Consider the following 19,812-nt stretch of genomic DNA (forward strand, 5'->3'; position numbering starts at 1 on the left):
AGGGACGGCTGCCGGGCTGTGGCCATCCCATACCTCCCAACTGTCACGATTTTAGAGGGACAGTCCCGATTTTCGGGTCCTGTCCCGCTGTCCCACCCGCGGCAGGCATTGTCCCGCTGCGGGGGGTGGCAGTTGGGAGACCCCCCAATCTAGTAGAATAGACGCTGTGCGCATGCGCACAGCGTCTATTCTCGTATGAAAATGAGGTTGCGGCTAATTAGCATAAACCGCACCCTCATTTGCATACGCCCGCCCCCTTTTCGGACGCTATTTCTTCAGGTCAAAAGTTGGGAGGTATGCCATCCCCTCCATGATAAACTACTGTGTGCGGCACGGCTCCCTGGCCGTGCAGGATTTCACCAACCGGCAGGAGCCAAAGTGTGTGAAACCGGCCATAAAGACATACTTTGTCCGGATTTTTGCCTGACAGTTGTGCCTTTCACATGCACCGGCTCCGTGAAAACTTGGAGAGCTAAAACAGCACACCAAATGACCGGTGTGCGTGAAAGGCCCCCATCTCCCATTGTGATTTACATGTACGGCATAACTTTTGGCGATTTGGCGATTTGCTGCAGGCCTGAGCCGTAGCGTGTGAAATAGCCCTAATTGTGCAGAGTTTGTATATTCTCCCTGTGCTTGCGTGGGTTTACTCCGGGTACTCCGGTTTCCTCCCACAATCCAAAAAACATACTTATCGGTTAATTGGCTCCCAAAAAAATGTTTTTTCCTTAGACTTAGATGGGTATACCTTGACAGGAGCTTATAACCAGGCAAAGAAACGCGGTACTGCAGCCGCAGTACAGACTGCACGCTGCCGAGATGGTGCAGCAACTAGTGGACTCTACTGAAGAAGTGGGCAGACTTGGAGGTAGGGCCTGGGGCATCATGAAAGGAAGGGCGGGTACTTATATGTTAGTTGGGCGCCCACTAAGCTATTTGCTTAGTCCTCCGCGTCCGCTCGCCACACTATATAGAATCAACTCCATGCCGACGTAGATAGTGGGGGTATGAGCGTACTAACTTTAGTGGGCGCCCAACTAACATATAAGTACTGAAGCGTGTTATACACAAGGGTCTGACGCACTGCACCTTGTCAGGTCCTTGTACACTATGGTACTGTAACACACACACAGCCGGGCAAGCATATAGAGTCTATATATACAGTCTATTCTATACATAATTAAATGAAATCCCTGGGGTTAATGAATAGTCGCTCTGCTGAAACACAGCCAGGCATGCATATAGATTCATATGCATGCCTGGCTGTGTCTCGGCAGCGCGGCCGTCCATTACCCCCAGGAATTTTATTTTTACCCCATTTGGGATAATTTACCCCTGTTCCCTGACCACTATTGTAAGCTCTGTACACACTAGCTCACTCCCGTCCAACACTGATATTTTGGTGGCGGCAGGGCCCTGGCTGAATGTTGGCATCAGTAAGTACATGCATACATACTTGCCGATGCCAGCGGGGAAGGGAATGACGGTGGGGGCACAACGTCCGTCACTAACGAGGACGTGTGTATGGGTATTACAGTGACAATAAAAGGAACCTAAAGTGACAGGGGCAGATTTGATTCTTCATGTGTGACTGATTAATTTACTGCACTAAATAACCTAAAATCAAAAGGTCAATATTTCACTAACATGTTGTCAGAACTCCAGCATTGTTTCTATCAGTTTGGATGTATGAATAACTAGACCCGGGTAATGCAAAGCCAGCTCTCCTCCCAGACCTCTGTCCTCTTATCTCTCCTCCCAGTAACTGGGCAGGCGTAGCTATACCTCCTGTCAGAGTGACACAAATTCTCTCAGCCCAGTGCATGCCAGACTCTGATAGGGATCAGCAAGGCCAGCCACGCAGAGAGATCTCCCAAAATACAGCTGTGTGCAGCAATTCCCAGCTCTGCAGCCCAACACCACACAGCCAATATGTCCGACAGTCCAAGCGAAGGGTCAGCGCAGAACGTAGAGGAGACCTCAGCACCTGTGGAACAGCCGTGTCTTGAACTTAAAGTTGCCATGGAAAAATGGTGAGTAACCCTACGGAGATGTTCTTTGCTGGTGGTAAACTGATATCGCCATTGCATCTCTAAAATATGTCACTACTGGATTTTTAAGTATATAAGATATTATTTTTTCCTGTCAACAGAAATGCCAGTTTGGTATCCCAAATATTAATATACTTACATTCATAAACGTGAAAGTGAGGCGCGTTCTATTAAACATACAGAACATAATGAAGTTGAGGTCAAATTGTGTATTAAAAACCATCTCAATTTTTTTTCGGCCCTGTTAGTATTCATTTAATTCAACATCAATCTGGATAATCTGGATTATGTTTATATTTGACTCCTTAACAGTCAAATGTTAAACCCACCAGAACCTTAATTTAGAACTAAGAAAGAACTGAAAATATTACTGGATAATAACCGACGCACCGACTAATAGGGTTCTCACTGATCTCCATGACCCAACGAGGCGGAATGCCGTCCCTTCTAGTTTATCTGCAAAGCGCACAGCTCTTTGCAGTTTTTCGGTTTTCCAAAACAAAGGGTTAATCTAAACAGACACTACTTGTATGTATTTCAGTTGTTTATTATTCTATACTTTATATGTTTTTAGTACATTGCCGTAAAACAGGGTAGAAGGTCAAATACAATCCGAGATAACAAAATGAATGCTTTCCTAAAATGGCAGATCCACAGAGGTGACCCATTTCTGCATCCGTTTATTGTGGAGATACAGCTGTGGATTTCTCCTTCTGTAAAGGATTAAGCTAATCGGGTCTATGAAATAACTAAGGGTAGCATTGCTGGGCGATATCCTTTGACGGCATCTAATGAATTGTTGTACATTACCAAAATAAACATCATTATGACCGGGTGCCTATGTAACCTGATTACTATTTGCTAAGAAATTACAAATGTAAAATATAGAAATATACCGATGGCATTCCTGTGTCTCCAGTCTCCAGTGTTCCATCAGGGCACATGCACAAACATGGATTTTAAATACTGAAAGATTTAAATGGACATGACAGTTAAAATGACGTTATTTAGAGTTTGTTTCAAAATGACTGATCTGTCGTAGAGTTTATAAATATTTGCTGCAGTTAATGTTTTATTTGTGTTCTGTTTATTGGGGCTGGATATGATTTTTAGGGATGGAACAATAGTCGAAGCATCCCATGCCACTGGTAAAGAGGCCATAGGTCAACATGGGTAAGGTCGACAGGCTCAGAAGGTGGACATGAGCATTAGTTCAACAGTTAAAAGGTCAACATGAGTTTTTTTACATTTATTTTTAGGCCCACATGTGCCGACAGGTGGTATTTCATGCCCTACCATCCACTACAGCGTGGTGGGAGAATAAAATAGTGCCCGAAGCAGGGCGAGTGCAGTGTGCCATGCGACACGGTACACTTAGACGGTGTACAAGGTCGACACTTTGGACCAAAAAAGTGGAAAACTCATGTCGACATTTTGACCTTCCCATTGTCAACCTAATACTTGTGTCGACCTTCCGACCCTGTTGACCTTACCCATGTCGACCCATTTAAGGTGTCAACCTTCAATGGTCGACCCATTGCATGTCAAGGTTAATTTGGTCGACCCACTGACCCATACCCAAAGCCAATGGCGTATGGGAACTTAGCGCATACAATTATGGAATACTAGGGAACTTTGGCGCTTTAAGATGTTTCCTGCGCATCGCATGTAGTAGAAATGCGTAATTCCTGATATATAAGCTCTTATTTTACCGCTAAATGCTGCTGACAACAATAATAGAACAAATCAGACAGGAACTTACATCTGTATTTGCAATGTGCACAATCGGATTTATCTAGGATCATGGGCGGATTGGGAATTTGAAGTGGTCCTGAAAAAGTTTCCAAGAAGTGGATCCCTTACACATTCACATTGCCAGCCTACCACCTAACTTACCCACACCAACATGCCACCCTCTACACCCCTAACAGACCAGCACCACCAGTCTGTGACCCTCTATCCTCTCCGCCTCCGGGGGCTCCTGTGGTTGCTGTTGGAAAACACACCTGTATTCCACAGATATAAGGCTTTTCTTGGTCTATCAGAGCAGCCAATACACTTATGCTGCTTTCAGACCGCAAAACTGGCTTTGACCCTGTATTTGGTCAGCAATCTGCAAAATACCGGTTTTTAAGTGCGGTCTCAAAGTGGCATTAGATTTAGCTAGCATTAATAACCACCATATTTATTAAATTATGTGAAATTATGTGTGAATAACTATCACATTCAGGAGCAGCAGACTTTCCTGGTCCAATGTGTGTAAAGTGATTGTGATTTTTTACTAGTGTAAGGTATATATAGTTATGAAATGACAGAGAACCAGTTGCCCAGGCGTGTGCAAGTAGTTGCTTTGTGCCTCATGCCTCAGTTATCACATGATTCGGGGCAGTACGATTGAAAGAGGAGTGACAACTGAGCATGTGCAGGGGCCATCTTGACATTTACTGTGTGAGGCTGTGTAGTGCGATGGTTCTTGAACATACAATGCTTAAAGAGCAATGAACAAAGTTATTTTTGCCCTACAATTGGATGTTACAAACTAGGGTACATGCAGAGGGCACTTAGAGCGTTGGTCTCCTTATAAACACGTCACACCTATATAAATCAATATATCACCCTGCAGCAGTAGGCTGGCTATCCCCTTCATTCTGCAGGCCTCTGTATTTATATGGCTAGGACTTGGCTAGAGTCACTGCACAGGTCACCAATGTGTAATTCAAGTACCATGGAAATACATACTCAGCACTTTATATTTATGGAGACCTGTCAGATATTACACAGTCTGAACTCTGTCCAAATAATCAGAGCGGGGGGTAGAGGAGGTGTAGACATTTACACAAATGAAAAGGCAATGAGAACAGTATGGTAGTGCAAATGAGTTTTCCACTTGTCCCCCTGTACAGGTAGGTGTCCGTATTATTGTAAATGCAAGTATAGGAAAAGCATAACACAAAATAGTACGCTAGGGTTGCCTACCCTCCGGGAATGGCCGGGAGGCTCCCGAAAATCGGGGCCCCTTCCGGGCCCCCGGAAAGGTGGGCAACCCTCCTGGATACTGCAGAATTTGTAGTACGTCTTCATCAGACCCCGCCCCATGAAGTGATGCTGACAGTCTCCTCAACTGTGTAGTATACTTGCTAGAAGTGTACAGCGGTGTGGGCCAGTGTACACTGCTCATGCGCATGTCTCTAGGAAAGTGGTGAGGCGACCATTTTCCCAGAGAATTGTGTGCAGCACTGTATTTGGTGGAGTGCTGTGCTGTGATGTCAATGTGTGATTCGCAAAAAACTTCTCCAAACCCTTTAAATCACATTTTTTAAAGTAAGCAGATCACATTTCCCATACTTATAATGGGAAATGTGATCTGGCCAAATTGACACAAATAAAATGTGAAGAAAAAAAATGCAATGAGCCCTGTGATAATAATGCCAGCTTCAGCTTGCATTGTTGGGACATAGATTTTTCACAGCATATGCATGTGACAATTGATACAGCCAATCAATGATCACATTGTGAATTGGGCCATTGTTGTCACAGCACATCTGCATCTGAGGATGCAGTTTACAGAACATCTATGAAACAATGGAATGTAGCTCATAATAATTAAATTCTAGACAAGATCATTTACATTCATGGTATTTACCTAGTTGTTAGATCTAATGTGTAAAAATGATCATACCTGTCTTATAAAACGTGTGTGTGGTGTCTTTTATAAGGCATGGTTGAGGCAGTTTCATATGCTGCCTCAGGTGGCAGAATGCGTAGGCCCAGCCCTTTGTGTTCTGAGTGTTAAAAATGGGTTATTAACAAAAAAGGATTTTTGTTAATAACCCACATTGCAGCATGTGCCTAATGAGCTATCTCTCCGCAGGCAACCAGTGTACTATATGATTAGTTCAGACTGGATAGCAAAGCATCTTTCTTTCTAATGAACAAAACTATGTGACCGCTTTGCTTAATTGCGAAGTGCTCTCATAACTACGTGAGCCCCATGCCTGCACAGCCTAGCTGCGAAGGTAGGTGCAGACCCTCCGTGATCAGGGTTGAAGCATCTGCGTTGCACGTCATGCAGCCGTTGACCCTGCATATGGGGAGTTATTCTGGTTCACTCGCAAAGGCAAATTCACACACTATTGGACAAAACCATATGAACTGCAGGTGGGGCAGATGTAGCATGTGCAGAAAGTTAGATTTGGGTGGGGTTGGTATTTCAAACTGATATCTATATTGCAGTGTAAAAATAAAGCAGCCAGCATTTACCCTGCACAGAAACAATATAACGCCCATATCTAACTCTCTCTGCACATGTTATATCTGCCCCCCCTGCATTGCACATGGTTTTGTCCATTAGAGAGTGAATTTGCCTTTGCGAGTGAACCAGAATAACCCCCATGGTCCTGACACATCCTATGTTGTCTGGACCACGCCCCTCCCAACACTGTGTTACCACGTTCCCAACACCATGTTAGACTGCGGTCCCACTTTCCAGAATGCAACCGCAGTATAAATGGGTCACGCAACCGCACAAATGAAAATTCGCTATTCTGCGTGCCTTGATGAACCAGGCCCTACATTTCTATTAATAGGAAATTAAACCAGTCGAGAAAAAAACGGGAGGGAAATCTTTACGTAGCAATCGGTTGCATACAGGGCTGGTGCAAGGTCGTTCAGCACCCTGAGCAAAACTTCAGCTTCCTGCTCCCGTCTTAGAAGTTCTACACCTGCCGTTTGCATTAATTCCAACAATGATGCATCTCCCAGAGTCATCCATCACTTTGTGATTGTCAGACTTGGGGGTGCCCTCAGATTATGAAGCCTCTAGGCAGCTGCCTATATCTACCTAATGATAAATTCGGAAATGGTTGTACATTATGCGCATTTATTTCCTGGCAGAGCATTTCATCCAATGTTTCCCAGCAGGTTTGCAAGTATTAAACAGAACAAAACCCACCAAGCAGAAATAATTCCGCATTACAGCTTTTACGGACGCTTCTTTTCAATTTTTTTCAAACCAATTTGTGCATAAAATAACGCGTCCTGTATTTATTCCGTGCCTGGAGTGTGTGAGGCTTTCTCCTGTCCTCACGGTGCCTGCGATTACCTGGCACCCACAAAGCTCTACACATGCATGACTGGCTGATGCGGACTGACAGTGAGCTGCCTGTTTATCTGACAGCCTAACCGCAGGGCAGACACTCCCTGCTCGCAGACAGGGGTGAGCGTGAGTAACAGGGGGGTTTGCTGAGTCAGGCTGGGCCTCATTAGCTACAGATAAAGAGGGTAAGATAGCCAGGGTGCAGTTATGCAGGGATAATGCGGACAGGCAAGTTCTGCACCCGGAACATCTCATCTCCAGCTGCCTGCAGGAGTATACACTGTCCCCGGCCACTGGGAAGCACAGTACAGCTTGGTTTGTGTACTCAGTCTAACGTCCCTGTGTGCCAATATGCCTTCCTTATCTGCTCTTACAGACCTGGACACATTCTCCTATCTGGCAATATCCATATGTACAACAATCAAATGTAGAAATTTATACAAAAACATAACAAACTTGTGGACGACCTTTTCATGTGTCGGCCATTTAGTTACCTGGTGTCAGCAGTTTCCCATGTGGATCTTGTGCATGTCCACCTTATTGCTGTGGACCCTACAATCCACATTCCTCCAATACACTTACTGACCGCAAACTAAAAACAACATTCCTATATGTTTGCAAGAACAAAGTCATTGTGGCTGCAATTGCTCCAGGCCAACACTGTAATAGTACCAACAGCTGTGTCAGAGTAATTACTGTGACATTGTGCATTGAACCCGCACCTACAGTGCTTGATCCATCACCCCACCACCACCACCACCATCACATCTATACTTGGTGTTGGAAAGGAAGGGACATGTAATGGACCTGTGTGACAGGATTCTGCTGAGGTCCTCAAGCAGTCGGGAGTCAACAAAATATGAGGTATAAATATCATTACAAATGGTCAACTCTAATCTGTGGGCTGAATGTTGAAGATGAGAGGGGTCTAGCTGGCAAAAATGTCAGCCCCCTTCCTCCAGCCTCACATCTGCCTCATTAAAAATGTCCTTCTGAAAATGGCCGCTGCTTCCTTTAGCAACTGTAATGGGAGCGTGTGATCCAGTTGGAGGGAGCCGGAGATCACCAATGCTCTGCTCTACAGATCAGCCGGTGATTGCTGAAGAGATGCACAGCATTTCCTCAGTGCAGGCCAATTACAGCCCAGTTATAGCCCAGGCCAGTTACAGCAGGCCAGTTACAGGCCAAGTTACAGCCAAGTTACAATCCAGTTACAGGCCAGTTACAGCAGGCCAGTTACAGCCAAGTTACAGGCCAGTTACAGGCCAGTTACACAATTCCAGGTGTAAGTAGAGAAGCATTTGCAACACGTGTGACTGCATTATCAGCATTTGCATACAGCACATTCCAGAGCAAGTGAGAAAAAAACAAAAACTGAGGCATTCCAAAAATAATATTGTGTCAGATTATAAATCAATAATAAATTTGGATCCTTCTTTGGATGCAGAAAGTCCTCTCACATAAGAAGCTTCTAACCACGTGGTCCATTGTAAATATTGTATATTCTTGATATAAAGGGGACTCTTAAAAAAAGAATGCGGCTTATTTCACTCAGTCTTCAAAGTTTTAAAGATATTTGCAATACTTTTTGTCCATAAAACATATGTGTCTGGCATAGTCAGCTGTTCAGGGGGATTTTGCCATGTTGACCGATATCCTTGCCATTTATAAGCTGAGCAGGAAATGAAGCGCACAGTCAGGCCTGCGGGCTGTAAAACATAGAATGTCTCGAAAGATGTCTATGAATTCCAGGCGCTCGTATTTCAGTTTTGCAGAATAGGCTAATGCTGAGGTAAAAGTACTATGCATGGAACCAGTATGTTTCTATCAACAGAACACGAGGACATGCACTGAGACTAGAGAGAGGAAGATTCAGGGGAAATATGAGGAAGAATTACTTCACAGAAAGGGTAGTAGATAAGTGGAATAGCCTCCCATCAGAGGTGGTATATGGTTTGAGGTAACATGTTTAAAAAAAGGGCAGACTAGATGGGCCAGGTGGTTCTTATCTGCCGTCAAATTCTATGTTTGTATGTAATCAGTTCTAGCAATTGCTGGTTACCACCATTTACAAAGTACCCTGGAAATGTTATATTTAACCAGTAACTTTTAAATCTTTATTGACACTTTGCAACATCAAAAAGGGGAAAGAAATGCTGGTTATTAAAATATTATTATTATTATTATTATTTATTACACACTGAAACCTTCCCCTCTTCATGTTGCTGTCCTGGAGGGGACAGCTAAACAGCCTGCCAGTATTGTGTGTTGGCAAAAAAATACACTCCGGCAAATACACTTTAGCAAATCTTGCAATTGTTTCTTATATAGCGCAGCATGTTCTGTTGCACTTTACAATAGGAGACAGTGGGGCATACTTGCCTACCCTCCCGGAATGGCCGGGAGTCTCCCAAAAATTGGGTCCCCCTCCAGGCCCCCCGGGAAGGTAGGCAAGTCTCCTGCATTCCCCCCAGAATCCCCGCTCCCCCCCAGAGCTGGGGAAAGAAGTGCCGTAAATCACGGGTCCGGTGGAGGGACTAAAATTACACAAATCGCATCATTTCGTGTAATTTTAGCCCCACCCCCTATTCGCGGACCCGTGAATCGCAGCGTTTGCGTGGATTGGGGGCAGGGCTTTAATACATCACCTTTGTACCAGCCCCCCGACTTGCACATTTGGTTGTCCTCTCCAGGGACCGGGCCCCTCCGAAGAGTGACATTAAAAAGTCGGCAAGTATGCAGTGGGGCAGATGTATTAAGCCTAAACAAGAGATAAATGCAAGGGTGATTGAGGGCCAGATGCACTAAGCTTCAAAAGTGATAAAATGGAGAGTGATAAACAGCCAGCCAATCAGCTCCTACCTGCCATGTCACAGACTGTGTTGGTTGTTTATCACTCTCCAATTTATTACTTTTGAAGCTTAGTGCATCTGTCCCAAAAAAAGATAAACGTCCAGCCAATCAGCTCCTTACTGACTTTTTTCAAACACAGCCTGTAACATGGCAGTTAGCAGGGTATTGGCTGGACGCTTATCTCTCTTTATCACCCTTGCATTTATCGGTACTTGTGTATTATAGCGGCGCCCATCGCATCGTATACCATAAGGCATACGATGGTATGCGATGCAATGCGATATCGCGCAATGTTGTACAATTGCATACAATTTAAAAATTGTATGACATTGTATATGGCATAGAATGCCATACAATGGCCCTTATTCTGATCGGTGCGGATATTCCCGCATTCTTACGGTGCGGTCCGCACGCCACGGTGTTTTGCCGCGTGCGGCCATCGTCCGTAGAAACGCCCACGGGTCCTCCGCATTCGGACGGACTCACTCTTTAAGAACAGGGCGTGTTTACGGACGACATACAAACCATGCGTGTGCGGGAGAAACACTCCGATTCGGCACGGTATTACAGAGTATTACAGAGTATGCTCGGGAATACCGCATCCGAACGGGAGCCAAGCGGTGCTACCGCACGTAAGCGGAGTATTTACGCCAAACAACCCACTACGAAGTATCTTCTGCTATACATCACATGACCCACTTATTCAATTACCTATCCTCATAAAAAACTGCTTATTTGGAACATGTCGAATACACATGTGTATTGCTAGTATTAATATTCTGTCATGTCCATTGTTAGCAGTTTGAAAGTGTCTGACAAGTACAGCATATGTGGGTGTTTAGTACGGGTTCCTTGAAGCAGCAATGGTTTCAATTAAAGCACTGACAAGCGTCCTATTAGTGAGTAATGAGTAAAGGAGTCGATTCTATTGGGTTCAGGTGTTAATGGTTGTAGTCATTAGGCGTACGTTCGCCTACCGCATGAACGAGTGGTGTCCGCAAAGCAATAGTACACTTGTGGACACCGCACATTTCTGCCCTTTTTGATCGCGTGCATTCGGAGTGGTTTCCGAATGTACGCCCCCCAACATAAGTGTACTCCCTCGTGTCCGCCCATGTTTCCGCCCCGTTTTGCCCACTTTGAAACTACGCCCATGTGTCATTCCGCATGACGCCCATAATACGCCCCTATTTCACGACTGGTAGCGGTGAACAGTTTTGGACGGGATTTGGCCGAACTGGTACCGAGTCAAGGCGTGGCACATGCGCGTAGCGTTCTCCACGCATGCGCAGACGCCATAAAGACGCGATCCGTAAGTACGCGGTAAAGTCCGCGTCAATCAGAATAAGGGCCAATGTGATGGGATGCGATTATAAATTGTATAAGCACCCTAATGGGTGCTTACAATGTTAAATGCACCCTAATGGGTGCTTACAATGTTAAATGCACCCCCACGCCACCCCCCACTATAAACGTGAACCTGAAGCGTGGCGAGTGCAGCGAGCCCGCGAGGGGCGGCGGTACGCGTCCTACGACCTTTTCATACCCCGAAACGCGTGGGGGCGTGGCCTAGCGTCAAGCACGACCGGAGCCTTGAGGGTAACCTCTCCAACGCTTGTAAGGTGCCCAGCACCGTCCTATGCCTGATCTGTGCGGCAATTTGTAAGCCGCTGTATATGGTACGTTACCCATCTCTTGTCTTGTGCAGTTTCTGAATAAATATTTTCTTTTAAAAAGTGGTAATTTTTGCACTATTGGAGCGTCCACATTTGTCTCTTCTAGATAGATAGATAGATATATATATATATATATATATATCTATGTGTGTGTGTAAAAAGAAATTGGAGAAAAAGCGCAAGTATGAGCAAAGAGTAAACCAAATTTTACTAAAAAGTGCAGGCTCACATACATCATAGAAAACAGCAAACAGCTTGCCACAGTGGTATCCAACACGGCGCACCAACGACTTGAATAGCCGGGACCAGCTTTTTCGCCGCCGCTGAGGCCTCCGTTGATAGGAACTTCAAAAGCACAGCGTTGTAGGTTTAGGCCACGCCCAACGTGTTTCGTCATCTGTTGGCTGTTTTCTATGATGTATGTGATGTATGTGATCCTGCACTTTTTAGTAAAATTTGGTTTACTCTTTCTCCAATTTCTTGTGATTGGGATACCTAAAGCTAAGGTCTGGCTTTGTTTGGAGAAAGCTGCAGTACCTCCTGATTAAAGGACGCACTTCTACTCTTTGAAACTTTGGCTGTACGCAGTCTGGATCTACATTTTGTCTATATATATATATATATAAAACGTGATAATGTCCGGCACTCCCCGCTTGCTAGAGCTTTGGTGCCCGGGTGCCTTCCCCTGTGATGATGTTACTCACCACCAATACAAGCAGGCAATAATGGGCGTCACTCCGGGGCTTGTGTGAAAAATTCAGTGGAAGTTTATTATTCCTTACGGTCTACGCCGTTTCGGGATAAACCCTTCATCAGGACCAAAGTATGGAACAAAGTGCAAACAACAAGTTGTTTGCACTTTGTTCCATACTTTGGTCCTGATGAAGGGTTTATCCCGAAACGGCGTAGACCGTAAGGAATAATAAACTTCCACTGAATTTTTCACACAAGCCCCGGAGTGACGCCCATTATTGCCTGCTTATATATATATATATATATATATATATAGTGGGTGTAGTCCCGGCACTCGCTGATACCAGCGGTCACGTTCCTGGTGCCTTCCAAAAATGCACTGCAGGTCGCAGTGTATTCAATACAGAGGTCAGTCAGGCGGCACTCAGTCGCAATAAGACAAACTCAAAACGCCATTTAGGACGCCAACGTTTCAATGTTTATACATTTTCGTCAGGGCAGCGGACGAAAATGTATAAACATTGAAACGTTGGTGTCCTAAATGGCGTTTTGAGTTTGTCTTATTGCGACTGAGTGCCGCCTGACTGACCTCTATATATATATATATATATGTATTTTGGTAGGGCCAGCACACACAAATTTCAAATATCAGCAGCTGGGGTGCCAACTTAGGCTTGTAGTCCCAGGGGTACAGCCAAATATAAAGTCCAGTATAAAGAGCACTCACCAGTCTTCCAATCTCAATGCCAATAAAAGTTTAATACATCACCAAGTTTTCAAAACAGGTTGTCGACGTTTCGAGCTACAGCGGGCCCTTTGTCAAGACAAGTGATGGATGGGTCACAGCCCCAGAAGTACATCTACTTCTGGGGCTGTGACCCATCCATCACTTGTCTTGACAAAGGGCCCGCTGTGGCTCGAAACGTCGACATCCTGTTTTAATAACTTGGTGATGTATTAAACTTTTATTGGCATTGAGATTGGAAGACTGGTGAGTGCTCTTTATACTGGACTTTATATATATTTATATATATATATATATATATATATATATACACACACATACTTTCTTGCTGTATGCCTGAGGAAGGGGCCTAGAGCCTCAAAACCGTTGCACAATAAATGTAACTTTCTTTACCAAACCCTGGAGTGCCGTGCGATGTTCTAACCCTTAAGGGTTCCCATCTACACTATCTCTCTCTCTCTCTCTATATATACAGTCCAGAAAGAGGCCGGCACTCAGGACTTAAGGGTGGATGCCTGTGGGTACTTGCTCCGGTGCCCTCTCACAAGAGGGGATGGGTCCTCTGGGAATATGCAGTAAGGAAATAAGCGGCACTCGGAGGCTAGAATCACTGGTGAATCAGTATGGAAATTTATTCCATGTGCAGTTAGAAAACGTTTCGGAGCTCGGGGGCTCCGTCATCAGTTCAGGGAAAGCACTTTTATCAAGAGTTCTGAAAAGTTGCACAACAAAGCCGCATTTGTGTGTTTTATTCTTGGACTGAGTGCCGCCGTCTCTGCGTATTATATATGTCCACTGCAGTTGCAGTGTGACTTAAGGGAAGGCACCGGCCGCAGCAACCCACTATCCAGAGTGCCAGAGACCAGCTATACATATATATACATCCAATTTCCCAGATGGGAACAAACGGCACTCAGATGACTTGGTAAAGCAAAATGATAATGTATTGAAGGGGAATGTTTCGGGGAGTTACCCCTGTCCTCAGCCCCAACCTACAGCCATATATATATATTTGGCTACTTGCCTACATTTGAAAACTAGTTGTGAACGTGGCACCTAGAAGCGTGGGTGTGTACGGCTACATCTGAAAGGAATCTTTTAAAATGACTGATATACAAATGTAGATGAGCCCCAAAGCAGTTAGTAATAGTTACTATACTTGCTAAACTGCTGGGAAATGGCGCTGATGATTCAATGTAAATGTATCTATCTCTTATTCCTTTTTTCCCCAAAAATGTAACAGTCTAATGTGGGCTAGGGAAACTTAGGGAGATTGCTAGACTAATGAGGGAGAGAGGGAGATTGCTGCTATTTCAGGGAGTCTCCTGCAGAATGCAGGAGAGTAGGCAGCTATGGTCTAGTGTCCATTTGTGTGTCTCCGAAACACTGCCATCTGTTGGCAGTGAATTAAACTGCATCTCTTTCTCTCTCACACATGCACAAACACAGAATCACGAGGTAGCAGACTAGCTTTCGAAGCATTTGCTTCTAGCGGGCTTACTAGTTACATACTACTGTCACACTAATTTGCTTGTGCTTGCTTTGTTTTTCATGCAGTGCAGCAGAGAAAGGAGAAGAGAACTGCCAGGAACTAATTCAAGCCTATAAAGAATGTATAAAATCCCTTGGACAGCAAATCTAACATATGCCTAGGTAAGTCTACACTCATTTACAATGTTCTAATGGCCTTATTCACCACAGCTTACCTAATGCCTGAGACACCGCTCCACCATCAAATCCCCTTGTTAACATGTGAGGGGATGTGTAACGAAAACACATCCCCTCGCATGCCTCCACTGCAGGAGAAATCATTTGAAGGCCACCAACCATTGAATGATTTTTCCTGCTTTTGGAAATAAAAGTCAGGGGTAGATTTATTAAGCTCGGTGAAGTGATAAACTGTCTGTTTTTTATCACCAGCCAATCAGCTCCTACCTGTGAAGTTACAGGCTTGATTTGAAATATGACAGGTAGGAGCTGATTGGCCAGTGTTAAAAACCAGTTTATCACTTCATCGAGCTTAATAAATCTATCCCTCAGTTTCTACTGAGGCCTTTTGAATGCAATTGGCGATATTAAAATCTAACCATACAAAGTCAATATTAAAATGCAATTTAGATGAAATAAAAATATTAATGGAAACCAATCCACTTCTATACGCAGTACTACGTGGCTATTACTGGTATACACACACAAATGGGTGGGTGGGGAAAGGGAATACAAACAAAGACTGATGCAATATGCCGAACATCGCAGAGTGCATAGACGACATCAATGGGAGTCTGCCGGCAGACACCCCTATCTTATTTTGGGACAAGGTACCGTGCTCAGTTTTCATATTTACCTCATCCCTCAATGTCCACGGCAGAGTCAGGATCATCTTCAGCGGCATCTCCAGTCCCAGGGGTGCATTGCGCAAGCGTCACTAGCACCACTGGGAACAAAGATGCTGCTGAAGAGGATCCTGAAAGCCTCTGGGGACACCGTGGACGTCGGGGAACCAATGGGGCACCACCAGGGGACCAGGTAAGTATAAAAATAAAAATATTCCAAAATCCCAAAATATCCCTTAGCCAAAATGCTCGTGGATTTCGATTAAGGGATGCTCAATCTGTATCAGGATCACTTGTCGGTTCCAGCCTGCATATTGCGTCAGTCTTTGTTTGTATTCCCTTTCCCCACACACCCATTTGTGTGTACTCCGGTATTAGCCACGTAGTACAGCGTTTTGAAGTGGGTTGTTATCCATAATTTTTTTTATTTCATCTGATTGCATTTTAATATTGATTTTTTTTTATGTTTAGATTTTAATACCGTCAATCGCACCTTATTGTCAAAATTCCTTCTGTAAATAAATTTCTTTAAGAAATTAATAAAGCATCAATTAATTAATAAAATAATTTGGTTATGGTGATTACTCCATTATAGCTATCACGAGTGAGACTGAGGCCGAAGTGACACCTTTGGTGTTTTTTCCTTGTACATTTCTTGAGGTATTTGCAATGGACCTGCATTGCACTTGGCAGCAATACCGGTAGTCTCTCGATAGTCAACGGCGCAGCCTCCGGTTACCCCATCTACTGAACTCAAACTTTTAATTCCTCCGCAGATCGCCAAAGACGGGTCAGGCGCTGACATCATGTGATGTCAGCCGCCTGCCCAGAGCAGGCATTTTCATGGAGATGCCCATAAAATGCTGGACATTCCCCAGTCTGCCCCTGTCCCTTCCTCCCACCAGCGACTGGCCCGCTATGTGTGTAACCAAACCTTTACCTAAGCATTTCTGTAATTCCCTTGAATATTGCTTATTTATTTATTTATTTATTAACAGTTTCTTATATAGCGCACACAGATTCCGCAGCGCTTTACAGAGCATAGTTATAATCAAAAACACATAACAAATTACAGTACAAGACAGTTTAGGACAAGTACATGGTTAATATAGATAGTTGCATCAGGGGACAGGACACTGAAGCAATCATCAGGGTGGCAGAGGTTTATATATTCTAAGAAAGGCACATGAGGAGAGAGGGCCCTGCTCGTGAGAGCTTACATTCTAAAGGGGAGGGATAGACAGACAGGGGTGACACAGAAGGTAAAGAAGTGAGCATAAACAGTAGGTAAGGATAAGCGATGGTCAGGTTTTATGCAGGAGGGTGGGAAGATGACAGCTTAGTCTTTGATATTTTAAGTCTAAAAAAGCGCTGGGTCATCCAAGAGTAGACAGCAGAGAGACAGTTAGAGATATGAGTGAGGATAGAGGGAGAGAGATCATGAGAGGAGAGGTAGATTTCACTGTTATCAGCATAGATGTGATAGTGGAAGTTGAGTGAGCACATAAGCTCACCCAGAGAGGATGTATAGAGAAAGAGGACACCTACTATCAATGGAAGAGCAGGAGAGGTGAGGTCATTAGAGGTACAGCTGGTCATTTTCCAAACAGACAGTGCAAGTACAAGCTTTAACAGTGATAGTAAAAGTTGTTTGCAAATGTAAAATGCTGATGTTATAGTTGAATTGCCAGATTAAGCAGGCCGGAGTAGTGTGAATGTATTTAACTCACTCAAAGTAGACTTTGGTTTCTCCGTTGTTGTTTTGTCCTTCAGTTTCACTTCGGTTTAACGCTGGTATAACGCTGTAGTTATGAATCAGTTTTCCCACTTTAATAACGGCCCACTTCAATCTAGGCCCACAGATAAAATCGGCCCACAGCCGTATGCAATGACTACTTAAGTACTCTAACAATGCATGAGTTCCCAATTCCCAATAATTGGAATCCACTCGTTTAGTCCCCACCCCCTACAACACATAGCAATAAAAGTGGCTTAGAAAAACAAAACTAGCATTCCAGGATTCTATATATCACCTAGAATAAAAATAAATTCCTCCCTACACACATGCTAGGTACTGTTGTAAAGTACACAGAGGAGATGTTCAGTGTGTTACCTAGATATACAAATCAATCCCACACAATAGATGTAATGCTCTGCAGTACAGAGGAGATGTTTAGTGTGTTACCTAGAAGTACAAATCAATCCCACACAATAGATGTAATGCTCTGCAGTACAGAGGAGATGTTCAGTGTGTTACCTAGATATACAAATCAATCCCACACAATAGATGTAATGCTCTGCAGTACAGAGGAGATGTTCAGTGTGTTACCTGTTGGAGACAAGAGATGATGAGTCAGATGAATCTGGTATAACGCTGTAGTTATGAATCAGTTTTCCCACTTTAATAACGGCCCACTTCAATCTAGGCCCACAGATAAAATCGGCCCACAGCCTATCCGGCCACAGCCGTATGCAATGACTACTTAAGTACTCTAACAATGCATGAGTTCCCAATTCCCAATAATTGGAATCCACTCGTTTAGTCCCCACCCCCTACAACACATAGCAATAAAAGTGGCTTAGAAAAACAAAACTAGCATTCCAGGATTCTATATATCACCTAGAATAAAAATAAATTCCTCCCTACACACATGCTAGGTACTGTTGTAAAGTACACAGAGGAGATGTTCAGTGTGTTACCTAGATATACAAATCAATCCCACACAATAGATGTAATGCTCTGCAGTACAGAGGAGATGTTCAGTGTGTTACCTGTTGGAGACAAGAGATGATGAGTCAGATGAATCTGGTATAACGCTGTAGTTATGAATCAGTTTTCCCACTTTAATAACGGCCCACTTCAATCTAGGCCCACAGATAAAATCGGCCCACAGCCTATCCGGCCACAGCCGTATGCAACTTTTCTGCCCTTCCTTGTTCCTGTACTGTATTACATTCATTTTATCCATTATGCGCCTATTGGAGAAAGAGCGCTACATAAATAAAATTATTATTATATTAGCAATGGTAATTTATTGTTGCCAATGGATTCACCAGGGGATCCGGTCATTAGGCCGACAGTGTCAAGGTGTCAATGACATGCATTAGGTCAGCATGGTCGAAAGGTGGACACAAACAAAAAATCGACCTAGAAAAATGTTGACCAGAGCTTTTCATGATTTTTTCTTTTTTAAACCGACTTTTTCGTACTTTACCATCCCAGTGGGCATAGAGTGAGAATATAAGTGTTCCGAATGCTGCCCGAACCATGGCGCCATGGCGCCATGTGATGGCACATGGTACACATGGACTCCGGACACAGCCAGTGGGTCAGAGACGTCAATTTACACAATATGCCCCCAGCAGAGATATTACAGTGGCATGAAAAACTCCATGTGTATTGGCTCAGGATTACAACACGGTGCATTTAAAGTCAACTCATATATGTTTCCTTCTCTTCCACAGGTAGTTATTTCTGAGAGTCTGTGTGTTCAGAGTCCTCTACTTACCCCATCATATTATCCTCACCATATCCGACCATTACCCTAGGATGAACAGATGGGGGAGCTCTAGTCTATGTGATGAAGCGCTGATTAAACATATTGCAGCTAAAGGTCACCGGTCTACCCTTCACAAGACAGAGCGCCAAGTCCTCATGTAACTGGGCCAAATGCAGACTCCTAGGAGAATGCCAAATACCTTGGAATGATAACTATCGGAACAGGAATAAAAACTTTCTACATTTAGCATTTATCCTATTTCCCATTTGTGAGTATTTGCAAACACCAAATTTCATAGGAAAAAAAAAGTCAAACCAAGATGTCTGATGGGATAAAGATTACGTCATATTATATATATATTAAAAAAAAATAGATTTAAGGAACAAAAATAATTAGCAAAACGATGTATACTCCGGTTCTCTACTGTGGATAGTCTGGGAAATGTCATATTTATGTGTACTGGAGTAATGCAGACAGTGGGACAGCTATGCATTTCTGTATTATAATACCGTTAGTGACCTACCTGCTGTCAAACGCAAGAAATTTAGAAATTGTATTTTAAAGTCTTCCAAATATTGATATTTTATTGATGAATAAATAAAAATGTTTTCCTGTTGGATGAAAAATTGTTGTATGGGTGAAGCAAAGTATGGCTTATTTTACCTCCAGCGCTGGGACTGCCAACATCTCATTACAATTCCTACAGTATATGCCGGGAAGAAGAGGGTAAGGTGGCGCAAGGGGAGGGCTTAGGGAAAGATGTGGGAGGGGAGGCGGCAGGAGGGGAGGGCTAGGGAAAGGTGTGGGAGGGGATGCGTCAGGAAAGTTTAGAGAAAGATGTAGGAGTGGAGGGGAGGTGGCGGAAG

At 43.9% G+C, this 19,812-nt stretch overlaps 1 long non-coding RNA gene across 1 annotated transcript; it reads left to right on the forward strand.

The window, feature by feature from the left end:
- The first annotated feature begins 1,803 nt into the window (after window positions 1-1,803).
- LOC146042719 (uncharacterized) lies at window positions 1,804-19,564 on the forward strand. Its single transcript, XR_014463992.1, has 3 exons — window positions 1,804-2,033; window positions 14,671-14,766; window positions 18,912-19,564. It is a non-coding gene; the product is annotated as an uncharacterized LOC146042719 (long non-coding RNA).
- Window positions 19,565-19,812: the final 248 nt, after the last annotated feature.

Source organism: Crinia signifera, chromosome 19 (assembly GCF_055691185.1).
Source record: "Crinia signifera chromosome 19, ASM5569118v1, whole genome shotgun sequence".
Lineage (NCBI taxonomy): Eukaryota > Metazoa > Chordata > Amphibia > Anura > Myobatrachidae > Crinia > Crinia signifera.